At 43.3% G+C, this 14,292-nt stretch overlaps 1 protein-coding gene across 1 annotated transcript in view; it reads right to left on the bottom strand.

Annotated features, from left to right (window-relative positions):
* Positions 1–14,292, bottom strand: part of DMRT1 (doublesex and mab-3 related transcription factor 1) — a 96,891-nt gene that overhangs the window by 42,519 nt on the left and 40,080 nt on the right. The gene's annotated exons all lie outside the window — the stretch shown is intronic.

Raw genomic sequence — 14,292 nt, 5'->3', positions numbered from 1 at the left:
TACACCCTTCTGAAAGGCAGAAACGATGTCAGTAGTCTCATTTTTACACGAGACTCCTCGGAACTGAGGATTTTTTTCCCAGGGGTCTGCCACCATCTAGAATGGCTGCAAGGGTAATAACCAACTCAAAACACACTCAGCACGAGAGAAACATTTCTGCCTCTACAGGCCTTTCCCGAGGCCGATTACACAGTCTAAGTAATGATCATTAATTGGAAGACGACTGTCAATCACAAAGTGTCTTAACATAACTAGTGGTGCCTCCCTGTCTGGGGCTGAGTTGGTCACATCTTCCTCTGCTGACAAGACCCTCTAGTCAGTTCTTCAGAAAAAAAATGCTTTTTCAATTTTCCCAGGTACAAGAAAATTGGAACGATTTAAGCCTACAGACTCTGCAAAATGCTGGATTCTTTCCTTTTGCTATTGGTTTTGTATAAAGCCTCTTTTCAAAATATTTGAAAAAGAGTCACTGAGTTCAGAGCCAGGGTCGCCCAACTTTTTAGTAAATGGTAAATATATTAGGTTTTACAGGCCACAAGGTCTCAGACAATCAGTAAATGAATGGCGGTGCCTATGTTATGATAAAACTTTATCTACAAAAGTGTGCCCTCGTTCTCAACCTTCGCCCCCACCGGAACAGGGAGAACAGGGACCAGCACTGAGGCCTGGGCTCCACCCCAGGTCGTTCAACTCACTGGTCTGGGATTCCACCTGGGCCCTGGGTTATTTCAAAGCTGTGCAGGCAATTCCAGTTGAAACCAGACTGAAACAGTTAGAATTACCTATAACTAGTGTTACCTATAACCCATACCCCAAGAAGTATGAAATCCCAACATCCCCAGTAGTACCGTTATTAAAAAATGCAAAAGGTTAACTCTGATAAACAGACTGGCCAAATGCTGCCCATAGAGATGCAGATAAACTGGATGTTTTTTTCTTTTCCTTTAACTAAAGCTTACTGGAAAATAAACACATTATCAAATCCATGCACGATTACTTTTCCCCCCTAATACCTTTTCTGTTTTTTTAGAAAGCATGAGATAACAAGTATTATTTGGAAATAGGAATTGAGTTACTTGAACTCAAACATTCAATTTCCCCAATGAATCCGCAAGATCACTGGGCTATAAAAAACTTTCAGCAAAAGAAGAAAAAGATACAAAGGGTCAGACTCCATCAGAGGTTGTCAAAATGTGAACTTACTGAGACCATCAATCACTTCAGCTACTTCCAACGGGAAGAATAATGTACAAATAACCATCCACATGTGGGCATAAGAAAGAAATACCACTCTATGTATTTCTAGGTGCATGTGTAAAACTCTGAAACATAAAGTTAAAACTGAATTGTGATTCACCAAGAAAGCCCAGAAAAGGGCATGGCCAAATGCAATTTAAAACTCTAAATCACTTCTTGCTCCAAATATTTAAAAAAAATGGTCCTGTTGCTTTAGGGTTAGCCAAAAGGGATAAATAAAGGAACTTTGAAATTTGTTGTTTTACTTTAAGCTGGCAGTGCTCAACGAAGGGTGATTTGTCCCCAGAGGACATGTTACTGGCATGCAGCGAATCCACACCAAAGATGCTGCTAAACGCCCTCCAATGCACAGGACAGTGCCCACCACAAACAATTACACAGCCCAACGTTGCAACAGTGCCAAGGTTGAGAAACTCGCTTCAAGCTAACCTAACCCTACCATCCCCTTGTGCTCAGCCCATCATCTCCACTAAAACAGCAAAATTCTACTGAGGGACAGAGGTGCCCCCAAGTTAAAGGAACTATTCACTTCTTCTAAAAGGATATAATTTTTTCCCTTTATGCATTCCTGCCTTAATGTTCTCCAGGTTTTTTTTATTCTTTTAAATGAAACAAAGTAAAGCCCCAAAATCCAGAATTCCAGTGAATTATAACTACTATTATTATTAATGTGGTAGCTTGTAAGCAAGAGGCTTGTTTTATAATCTTATTAGCCACCCCAAGTCTCTGAAGCAGAGTACGACCTGTGGACGGAAGCTGGGCTGGTTAGCAACGTGCATGGTATCACTATTAACCCTGAAGGGAGAATCTAAGAGCTTTGGATTTTATTTTATTAAACTGTTGGGAGCACACAGCACAATAAATCTGAACCACTGGTTTCATTTTATATACCTTAGTCACCCTTTTTCATAGTAACAATAAAATCCCAACAAAACATAAACGTTAGCCCCCACTTTCTTCTCTTGTTCCTCCCTTCTTCCTTGTCCCTCTGGTCCTCTGGGCTTAGTTTTCTCTCTCCTAACTTCGTTCACTTCCCTGACTGCGTTCATCTTGTTCATATTATCATATTATGAAATACCTTCCACTCTGCTCCCCAGAGGGAGAAAGAGAAAAGGATGCAGAAGGAGACGCCCTGTGAGGACTCTGGCCCCAAGAGGGGATTCTCGCAAATCCTGGGTAGACAACTTCAAGGAGCAAAGGAGGAAGGTGCTGAGCCGGAGGGTCAGCACTTACATACAGGCTGGAGGACAAACAGCTGTTTGTCCAGAAATGATCCAAAAGGATGCTCTTCCTCCTCAGAAAGGAGGTTGGGGGATGGGAGGGGCAGAGATACCTGGAGAGAGAGAATGCTCATGCCCTACGGTAGAGAGAACAAATTGTCTAAGGAATGATACATCTGAGATGCTTTGCGTTGTAAACCTTGTGTTTCCCGAAGCGTCAGAACGTCTGACACTGCAGAAGCGAAACAACACTCGCATGGGTAGCCTTTCCAAAATGGATGGAAGGAAAGGAGCTCACCTCCAGGCTTGGATTAATATCGGGGTAGATTTTAAAAACACAAAACAGCCATAAGATGCACACCCCCCCAGAAAAAGTCATTTAGAAATAAATACAGGGCCAACAGTGACCACTGGAGCATGGAATTCTGGACGGGGCATTGAACAGGGATGCTCATCACTGCTGTGCGAACTCTGAGGGATGGAAATGCCACCTGATGTCAGGAGTATACTTGTATTTATTAGTGTCCCGTGCTGCCTGTTCTTATTTAAAAAACACTTCTAAACCCCCCAATTTTTAACTTGCGTTGCTCGATCGTTGGTTTTCACCACCTGTATCAGTAGTACTGATAGAACCAAGTTTACACCCCCTGCAGTGGTGTCCAAAATGCAGCACTGTGGCCGTTTCATGGGCCCAAAAACAATTTCTAAATTGTGATCAGAATTAAAGGGAAAATACTATGTCAATGAATGGAATGAAACAATAGAAATATGAAAAACCACTGTACATAGTATGGGTAAGAGCTGTTTTCTGAAACTTCATTTTATGTTTATCTTTATGTGTAAATAGATGCTGTATCACAACATACATTTCTTACTGTGGGTCTCAGTCTGAAATGTTTGAAAGACACTGCGGCATATAAATCGAGTAAATGGAGCAAGGGGCTTTAGAAAAAGGCAGATGTTAAAGATGGTTAAAAAAAAAAGATGATGGTTCCTTTTCCTGGAGCCTGGGAGGGTTTTGACGCCTCCACAAAAGACAGAAGGGCGGTCTGTTTAGAGACAGTTTCTGGCTGGGACACCTCCCTTATCACAAATCCATGCAAGATTGCTAGCACCTCGGTGAGAAACTCACATTGGTCTGATTCACAAGTCTAAGACATAATAAACCCAACTAAAGTCGTACATTCAGAGCCAGGCAGAAATGCAAGCATCGTTTCTGTGAAAGCCAATAGGAGGGAGCACTTCAGTAAGTGAGCTGGTGGGAAAAGAAATGACGAAAATTGTATCTTAAATATTTGGCTAATAATTAAGACACAGAATGACTCTCCAGTATCTCTACTATGTCAAATTTCTGAAAGCATTAGAGAATACCTCTTAAGATAGGCAGAGAAGGCTTGTAATGGGGACATTCTTCACATAATTTTGCTGAGAAAACGACTACTGTCTACAGGACTAATGAAAATTCATAGGAAGAAATGAACATTTATTGAGAGATACTATAGAGAACTGTCATCTCGTAGAGTCATAATGTAATCATCATTAACACAGAAACTTCTCAGAGATCAGGTAACTTGATTCCGCAGAGAGAAGGCAGAATTCAAAGCAACTGGACCCCAGAAGATTCTCTCTGCTTAACTAAGCCACTTGTCCAACTTTATATTAAGGTATCTGCCGTTTGTTATAAAACCTTATCACTGCCTTTGGCCTTTACCAACTCCTCACATACTCACCGCTTTGAAATAAAGTAAGAATTTCAGGGGGCAGTCTGAAAATGAGAAGAAAAGATGCCTAATCACACATTCAGGAACTTCGATTTTAGGACCGGAAGTAACAGAGGCATCCATATCTGTTCCCATTTTGATGGACAAACTTAATTAACCTTTGCTACTCTGTTCCAACCTACTGTTTTAGACAAAACTAGTGACTCACAAACAATATGTTACCATCAAAATCTGAGTGGCTGCGACACCAAGAGATAGAGCCTCATCAGCAGTATCGGGAAATAAGCCACTTGGATTAGCTGCTCTAAGAAATATGGATTATATTCACGTCACACATGATCTGTCAGAAACATTAGGATACTTTTAGCATAAATCAGCAATGTGAAGGGTGTCCTATGAGTACTGAACATGACAGACTGCCTGAAGGGCAAGGTGAGGTGTCTGGGGCCACCTTCTACGTGTAAGCATGCGCACACACTCACATGATTTTACCTGAACTGGTTACAAGTCCACATACAAGCTGCTGATTGCTGGTGGGCACACACGACTCACCGTGGGCTAATGGCACGGAAGGGCCCCTCCCACTCCAAAACATGATGGAGAGAATCCACCTCTCAGCAACCGAAATAACACAAGAAGGACAAAAAAATGTCTTCCTAAATTACATTAAGTGTGTGTGTATGAAGAACCGTGCTTAAGAGCCTTATGCTTAGTAATTTAAATTTGATGAATACTATCAAGACGTAAGACCGTCCACGCTCTCTACCATGTAAAGTCTCTGAAAACATTATATAAGACATGTGATATCATAAAAGGTTACAAGGGATGTCCTAAGATATAAGAAAACATATAATACCCCCCAAAGCTTCATACAAGAAAAACAAAGAAGTGTTTTTAGAAGACAGAGATATCTCGGGGACGAGCGTGCCCTCTGCAGTGAGGCAAACCCGGGTTCACACCCCAGCCCCCCACGGCCGGCTGTGTGATACTGACAAATCAGTTCCTCTCCCTGAGCCTCAGTTTCCTCTCCCACAAAAGGCAGTAAGAATCCCTGACAGGGAGGTGGTTAATGGTTCAGTGTGATGTCAGATATGAGGTGTCCGGCACCGTGAGGCTGTTGGGCAGCTGTCCTGCCCCTCCTTCCCCTTCTGGTCTCCTCAGGGACTTCCCGCCATGGCACTGTCACAGAGAAGGTGTTGGTCACACCCGAGGACCCCTCTCTTGGGTTCCTACCAAACAACTCGGAGCCCTTTCATGGGCATGACAGGGCTCTAGTAACAAAGGGAGAGGCAGAGAAACCTGACCACAGTGTACCTGAAACATTTTAAAGGCCTAAACATTCTGTGTGTTATTTAAAAGAAAAAATCATTCTCTGAAAAAACTTGTCAAATTTTAAAAAGTTGAAAAACCAACTCAAGATCGTACATTGCCACTATCAAACACAGACATGGGAAGCGGGAACAGTCCTTCACGCGTTTTAGTTTTGTATCCTTACTAGAGACATGAAATTATTATTCGTACCTTTCTTCTCCCACTACTGGCTGATAAGAACTGGGAATTGCTAAAAAGAATGTCTGTAAGAGGAAATATGATAAAAACAGTGTGAAAAATAAAATGAGATAATCTTTTTTCCCGTTTGTCAATCTTCTTATGAACCCCCTTCCCAGAGTGCATCTCCAGGGTGATGTCCACAGGGCTGCCGGGTACCAGGAGGGGCACTGAGAGCAATGCGTCCTGGGGCATCTCCGTAAAGGATTTTTTAAAGTAATAAACTCACCGAAAGTCAACCTGACTCTAATAATCACTGTGCAGTGACAACTGTCAACAAAAGCAGTGACAAAATGCTCAGTCTGACGTCCCACCCACCCACCCTCTGCTGCACAGGGCCCACCCTTTCCACAAGGCACCACAGCTTCTCCAGGAAACCTCTGTCTCTGAGCACAGCAGTGACTGAGAGCTCCCAGTGTCCTTCCATTCGTTCTCATCAAATATCCACTGTGGGCACTTGAGGGTTGGGCGAGTCTAGCTCAGAGCCAGACCAGGAACTGGCACTTGATAAATAAATGACCAATGAATACATGCATGGGGGGTTTGCATATGCTCTGTACTGTGGTGGGGATTTTTTCTAACTCTGTTCTTTTTATTTTTCCACTATCATATGAGGGGAGACCCCCAAAAAACCCAGAATTTATTTATTAAAAAACTGTATTTATTCTTCCATGTTTAAACTTCAGTCACCTTCCAAGTACTCTCTATTTGATGCAGTACAACTATAGATATTTTTTCCACTGCTCAAAAGAGTTTTTGAACTTGATCATTTTGATGCCTTTTAGCACTTCTGCCATTTTTTGTTTCGCCTCTTCCATATCAGCAAAACATTTCCCTTTGAGGACTTTTACTCCAGAGAAAACAACAAAAAAAAGTTGATCGGGGTGAGATCAGGTGAATAGGGAGGTTGGGGCAAGGGGGTGGGTGCCATGCCGGTTTTGGTCAAACACTGCTGAACACTCAGGGCAGTGTGGGCAGGGGTGCTCGTAAATCACCCACCATGAAATGGGTAAATGTGTTGAAAAAGTCTTCAAAAAAATTCACTGAAGCTGAATGCAGCCTCTCACAACAATGCCAGCTGGTGCACTGATACAGATGGGTTCCTAGAACTCTCACCTAGTGGGGGAAGCTGTACTACAAGGGGGCCTGCCCTCCAGAAGATAATTCTGGGTTTTGGGGGGGATCAACCCTCATATTCCTAAAGCAGTAAAAAAAAAAAAGCAAATCAGCTTCTGTTAAGCACTGCCTTGATTCTGGTCCTTATTTGGTTAATGAGGGACACTTACTGTACTTTTTGTACTACAAGACGCACCCCCTCGAAATTTGGGAGAAAATGGGGGTGCATCTTATAGTCTGAATATAGCTTACCTGGCTTACCTGGCCTATGTTATTTATGTTATTAAATATTTTACCACATTTTTGCTTCAAATTTTTTTTCTTATTTTCCTTCTCTAAAACCTGGATGTGTCTTATGGTCCAGTGTGTCTTACAGTCTGAAAAATTCAGTTATAGGTCACAGAAATATGAAATCCCAAGAAATCTGACAATCACTCATCCAAGTACTGTACTTAAAACATTCTGATAAGCAACCAATTTTATATCATATTCACAGCTATGTAACAAAAAGAAAAATAAGCTGAATAGGAAAACAACTAGATATATTGGCACCAGCCCAGGCAAACTGAATCTGAAAGCTCTCAAAACTGTGATTTAATTATCTCACATTTGTAAGAAGATAACAGAATCCCCAAATGACTATATTATTTACCAACCTGATGCTATTGTGTCAGAGGTCAGGTTGTGTTAAAAAAAATCTCTCAACAGAGTAATGTATTTCTTTCTGCCTCCAACTGAATTGTGGCGCATTCCCTGGAGAACACCACCCCTTTCTAAGGTTTGCAGCTCAGTCCGGGTCACACTGAACTCCTGTACGGATGGAAATGAACCTGCAGGACAGCCTAGGATTGATTGGCGTTCGCCAGAGTTTCCTAAGAACCTGAGGTTTCACTCTGTCTGGATTTCCTGGGATGCTGCTGGGCCTTGTCAGCCAGGCTGAGAAAACCTCAGCCTGGGTGTCTAGTGCACAGCCCTGCCCCTGGGTCTTCTCTCGGAATCACAGCTGCCTCCGCCTTGCCCAGGTTTCTGGAGACCAATTCTACTTTCTTTTATAATCCACAGGTTTTTAACCAAATGCTCTGCAAAAATGGCTCTGCTGTGTGTTGCTGTAGTTGTGGAACATTCCTCAGCCCTACCCCTCAGTGCCTGAGTTCAGTTTCTAGAAGGCCCCCCAGCTCCCTCAGCTTTGGCTCCAGACCAAGAGCTACCAAGGATACCATCATCACGGGCGCCAGCCCTCACACAACTACCCTCAACACAGGACCGAGAGCATGCAAGTGATTAAACATTCGGGGAAACAGCAGCAATTCCTTCAGGAAAAGGTGCCCTAAAAATCAGACGATGGCTGTCATGACCTCCTCGAACAAGACAAAAGAGCAATTCCTTTGTGCACATGCATGTGAGTAGGGGGTAGACTGGAAACAAAGTCAGTTTTGCACTCATTGGGGCTGCAGAGCTCTGGAGGGGCTCACTCGACGGCCAAGGACCTACTGCTGTCCTCGCGGTGCTCACTGGCAAACTGGAGCTTTTCTCCCCGTGGGATTCAGATGCGTTGTAAAGGCCCAAGAGAACTGGACTTATTCTCTCTCCTTCAAAGAGAAGAATCTAATGAGGAGTTATGTTTTCACAGAGGAAATTACAGACTTGGCTAAGACTTGACAGGCCACCTAGAGGAAAGTGTATCGTAAAAGCAACAGAATCCCCAAACTTGGGAAGCCTGACACCTTCTCCTCACTGGTTTCAACTTCCATGGTCCACTGGGACTTTCACGTTTCTATGAACAGGAGATTCTCCAAGACTGGTCTTCTGACTTGGCAGACCCTGTCCTCACTGTACCTAGGACCTATTTGGGGTGCACATGAAGGACCCCCACAAAATGTGGGGCTAACATGATGGTAATCGCAGGACTGCTGTAAAAAAGGAAGGAAGAGACCAAAGCACTGTGCCTATAAGGAGTTAAGCAGAAAGTTAACACAATTTCTTTAAAAAAGCGTAGGGAAGACCCTGAAGAATTTGGCCGTTGTCACAGTGACACAGTGACTGATGCCATGGCTTCTAGACTCTGGACTTCAGACAGGTAAAATGTGGAAAAGGGGGTGCAGTGGGGACACAGAAGCAGTTCTACTAACTTTTTACGTTGCAAACTAAGTGTCTTTACTTTAAAATCCTGCCATTTAATAGGATCATCATTTTATTTTTTTAGAGTTGGAAGGGTATGGTCTCAAGAACAATTTTTGGATGTTTACAGTAGCTCTATTTATAACCAGCCCAACTGGAAGTAACCAAGGTGGCCTTTAACAGGTGCATCAGATAAGCTGTGGGACATTTGTGCAATGAAACACTACTTAGCAGTTAAAAGCAAAGCCCCTGACACATGCAGCAATGTGGACAGACCATAAACTCATTTTGCTAAGTTAAAGATGCCAACCCAAAAGTACATATTGTATGATTCCACTCATAGAACATTTTGGAAAAAGCAAAACTACAAGGACAGATAACACGTCAATGGTTGCCAAAAATTAAGGACAAGGGGAATAGTTAACTGCAAAAGGGACCCATAGAGGAATTTTTAAAAAGAACAATTTTTTGAACTGAATAATTTAGCTTTAGGAAGAACCCACTTGTCCTCTTTTCCTCATTTCTCTGCAACGTCTTGCATATGCCACAGTGAACTGCAGACACGTTCCCAGTAAAAGGAGGAACAAGATGATACCAGCATCCACCATGGGTATCTACACTGAATAATGCTCTAAGGATATAAATAAGAACTGGAGACATTTATAAAGAGAAGAAAAATGTATCAGTAGTTTTGTATAAAACGACTAACTAGAAACCCCAAAATAAGCAACTATAAGGTTATCAGAATTACCAGCATTCACAAAAGTGACCAGATACAAAATAAATACAAAATAAATAGCACTAGAACTTGCAACCCTTTTAGTCAACAGAAATTTATCTCTCTACTAATTCCCCTTTAAGAAACCAAATTATGGTTGTTACCCCTAATAGCCTAAGTCAAATACCATATCTATGTTAGTTACCCTTTCCTGAGGGTAGAAATTGCTTTAAATGTCTTAAACCAGGTATGTTCCTTATAAACTGTCCTTGTGTCTGCTTGCAAACTTTCCGGTTTTTCCTTTCAAAGGAGAGAGGCAGTCCTGTCTGTCCAGAAACAGAGAGTGACCAGTAAAAAGGGAAGCCAGGGTCAGTTTATCAGACACGGGCAACGGAATTGGGTGGGCAGCCTTGTGAATCACCGGATTATTTGTAGACAGAACCCTTTCCCAAGGGTAGGAAGGCCCAGGTTTAGAACCTGGCTCCCCATTAACAGCTGTGTTCCTCCGGCGCATCACTTCAACATCCTCAGTCCAGAGCTACCCAGGAGTTTGGGGTGACCGGGTACACATTATCCTGGGGGCCTGGGACAAGCACAAGAATTTATCTGAAGTCAATTTAAAAATCAAAGGGGATTTTGCATTCTACCTTCTTCCTGACGTATCATTTTCAAAAATTTGGAAATACTTTAAAATAATGATTGTTAATTACAATTACCTCCCTGGGGATGGGAGTCAAGTTTAAATCTTAGATTCATATCCTGCTCCCCACTCACTGCTGGACCCTCCTGTGCAGCCACCAGGGCACAGATGGGGAGGGGCTGTGGCTACTCCCACAAAGCACATGCTCAAGAAGTCACTTCTCAACATTCTTCTAGCTCACAGGTTATTTTGACACTGAGACACGCTAATAAAAGAGGAGGCAGTGTGAAATCAAGGGTCCCTGTCAGATGGCTGGCTACAGGATTAGGAACATAGGGGCGGGTGGGCCATCCCAGGGGTGCTCACTCCCAAGGGCATTTCTCTGTGCTCCCAGGCGCAGGTGCCAGAAACTGATTTCCTTCCTGCCTCTACCTCAGTTTCAAACCCGGGCTACATACATGGTCCCCAACTTCTCTTCCCATTTTCCAGGTGGTAACAGCAGCCTTCCCCAAGACCCGCCTTTCCCGTTTTTGTCCGTTTGGTTCCATGGCAGATTCCCTAGCACACAGGAGGACTTTGATGCATGTTTATTGAATACATGAATGCATTCCAGTGAGGTGCCTAATCATGAATGGACAAGTATATCATGAGACATTTCAGACTGAGCCCAAAACAGCCACCAGAAGAAGGAAATCACCTACGTGGCCATTTGACCACAACCTCACTGTGGTCTGAATGTCGCTCTACAATCTGGGGGCACAAGCTTCTGACAGGCAGTCTGGAAGGTGCCTGCCACAGGGACTGAAAGCATTCCCCAGGTGCAGCTCTGAGGCCTCCCGTATTTATTTCTGCTCACTTGATATGCACCTCTCCCTTGTCGACCTGGTACAACATGTTTATTTAAGAGATAATGTTGCCGTGGAGGAGTGCACAAGGCAATAAACAGCTTTTGCAGGCAATTAAATGCAGAACTGAAATTGAGCTGCTGGTCAGTGGAAACAGCCATTCATTCTGAGTTTGTACCACTGTCACAAATGTTATTCCTGTTTCACAACAGGACAGGACTCTGTGATTGGACCACAAATCTCCACATCCACAGGCTGGATACCAACCTAAGGCAGCGGAAGCAGCTTTCAATATGCAAGCATTCACGAGAAAGAGCCTTGGGATTCCGGGATGCTGACTCAGTAGACTGCTCTGTTTTCTAAATAGGTTTTGCACTTAGTAGGTACTCAATAATTATCTGCAGCTTGCCTGATTCTACAGGAGACTTATTACATGAAGTCTCAACTCTACGGGTTCTCTGCAAAAAGTCAATACCCTTCCAACTAATCTCTAAGAAGTCCAGCTTCAAAAAATTTTGATAAAGTTGATTTTTTTTTCCTAGAAATCAGCAAAGAGATGAGCTCTTTGCTGAAAAACATTCATGCTGCTCCCTCAACACACACTGATACACAAAGCAGCAAGGATGAAGAGTTAGGGGGAAGTCGGGTCCTAGCAAGAGTAAAGGAAGTAGATGGTGGAGACACTGGCTAAGATTCAGGTCCTTCGATCAAGCTGGGGAATCAGACCAAGGGGGGATCCGGTCCAAAGAGATGAGCACAGGTGCTCTCCAGGTGAGCTGTGAGACACCTTCTACAAAGGAGACAGAAAAGCATGGCAACCACCAAGGGGGAGCCTTCGCATAGCCCTCTCCTAGAAGGTTCTGCCGCAAGGGAGTAAAGCACTACCCAAGGAACAGAACCACAGCACACTCCTCAAAGAGCAGAAAGAGCAAGGGCCGAGGGAGGCCTCGTCCCGATCACTATTCCCTATGCCTGTGCCCTAGTGACTCTGGTTAAAACAGGAGCCATCCAGTTCTATCCCATAAGCACTGGTTGTAAGTAGTATCTTTAGGTGTCCACCATTTAATTAATACTTCTTTATAATATATACACTTTAATAAACATATTTTGCACCATCATAATCTTTGTATATCCTTTCAGTTTTGTATTTCCTGCATGGATCAAATCCTTCCCTAACCCTGATAAACACTGTTCCATATACATTCATACTGGGTCCACACTCATATGTCACAGTTCTTTAATAACTACAATGTGCATTATGTATACCCTACCTTGTTACAGAGGGGATCCGAAGTAGGCAACTAAAAAAATACATATGAACAAGAGGTTGTAAACTAAATAGATTTAAAAAGAGCATTCCAAGTGAAAATAACAATTAATGAAATAAATTCACTACTGTTAATATTAGCATGGCATTTCTGGGTGTACAGAGAAAAACTTCCATGTATAGTAACCATCTCAGTTCAGCTGCTACACTGCCTTATATACCAGTTGGCCCTGGGTCTCGATGTCCTCACCTGTAAGACAGAGATAATGCCATCTGCCTCCCAAGAGTATGGGATGGGAAAGGGTCACTGCTAAACAAACAGACACCATCACTACTGGTGTTATTACTAAGAAGAATGGGCACCAATCACAGTAGCAGAAAAGGACCTATTTCTGCAAAGTAATCTGTTCTATGAACATATTACCAATGGTGACTGGCTATGAAATAGAAAGGCTTAAGCCCAGCCCTTTGGGAAAAACAAACTCGTATGTTAAATGATGCCTCGGTATCTTTCCTGAGCCTCAGACCAGTGACGCCTCTGGTCTGAGCCTAGCAAGTGGTGGTTCTGGAGAAGGTATGCACTGTATCAACACTGCGTTCCCCGCCCCCCCCCCCCCAACAGGACTAATATCTGGACAAGGTTCTCCTCCCACATTTGCTAGCAGGGGTATAAAAACTTGCCCTCCAGGGGGCCTTTCCTTGCACATAGGGGCTGGGGCAGTCCTCCAAGACCAGGCAACACCCCCATTCAAGAGAGCATCCCTAAGCTGTCTCTCAGAGGATCTTAGTAAGGGACCACAGAGGAAATCCGAGACATCTGCCATACCCTTCCCAGGCCTTTCAGGTAAAGAGAGAACAAACACTAGTTCCATCTGCCACTGGAAAGATTTTGACAAACTAGAAGGGTAAATTAATTTAGGAGATTTCTGACTCTGCTGTAAAAGTGATCATAAGCTGTCTTTAAGAAAACACTTAAGATTTTTCTTTCTCTTCCTTTTTCTCATGAGCCAGCAGGTTCAGAGACCTGTCCCACTTTATCCTTAAATCCTGGAAGTAGCCAGAAAGCTAGGACACTCTCCCATGGAATCTGTAGGATAAGCTGTTTGGTTTGATTGTTTGTTTGTTTGTTTGTCTTTAAAGGAGAGGGAGAGAAACATCAGTTGCCCCTCGCACGTCCCCGCACTGGGGCCCCAGCCCACAGCCCAGGCACATTGTGTCCTGACTGGGAATCAAACCAGCGACACTTTGGTTCACAGGCTAGTGCTCAATCCAGTGAGCCACACCACCCAGGGCACTTTTGTTTTTTTATATCAAGACACTTCTTTCTCCTTTCAGAGTGGAAAGTCTTTAACAGAAAACCTAGAACCCGCCCCAAATTATATAATCCAAATGGCACTTGGAGAGGCCTATAGGAGTACAGCTTTGAAGATCCACAAATTGCTGCTTTTCCTTTACACTCACATTACCCCTCAATTCCAATACCAATGTTTTCAGTTCCCTATTTAAAAATATTAGTCTAGCCCTGGTTGGTGTGGCTCAGCAGACTGAGTGCCGACCTGCAAACCAAAGGGTCACCAGTTCAATTCTCAGGCAGGGTACATGCTTGGGTTGCAGGCCAGGTTCCCAGTGGGGGGACATGGGAGAGGCACCCACACATTGATGTTTCTCTCCCTCCTTTCCCCCCTCTCTAGAAATAAATAAATAAAATCTTTAAAAAATATATGATTGTAAAAATAAAATGTATGACAATGTATAGCCCAGGGAGTAAAGCTGACATATTAATATGCCAAATAAGTCAGGTCCCTAAGGATAGTGAGAGAATCCAAAAGTGGGATGACTTGA

Source organism: Artibeus jamaicensis, unplaced genomic scaffold, assembly GCF_021234435.1.
Source record: "Artibeus jamaicensis isolate MK-2021 breed Jamaican fruit bat unplaced genomic scaffold, CSHL_Jam_final scaffold_1964, whole genome shotgun sequence".
NCBI lineage: Eukaryota > Metazoa > Chordata > Mammalia > Chiroptera > Phyllostomidae > Artibeus > Artibeus jamaicensis.
This window is presented reverse-complemented; position numbering and strand designations above follow the sequence as displayed.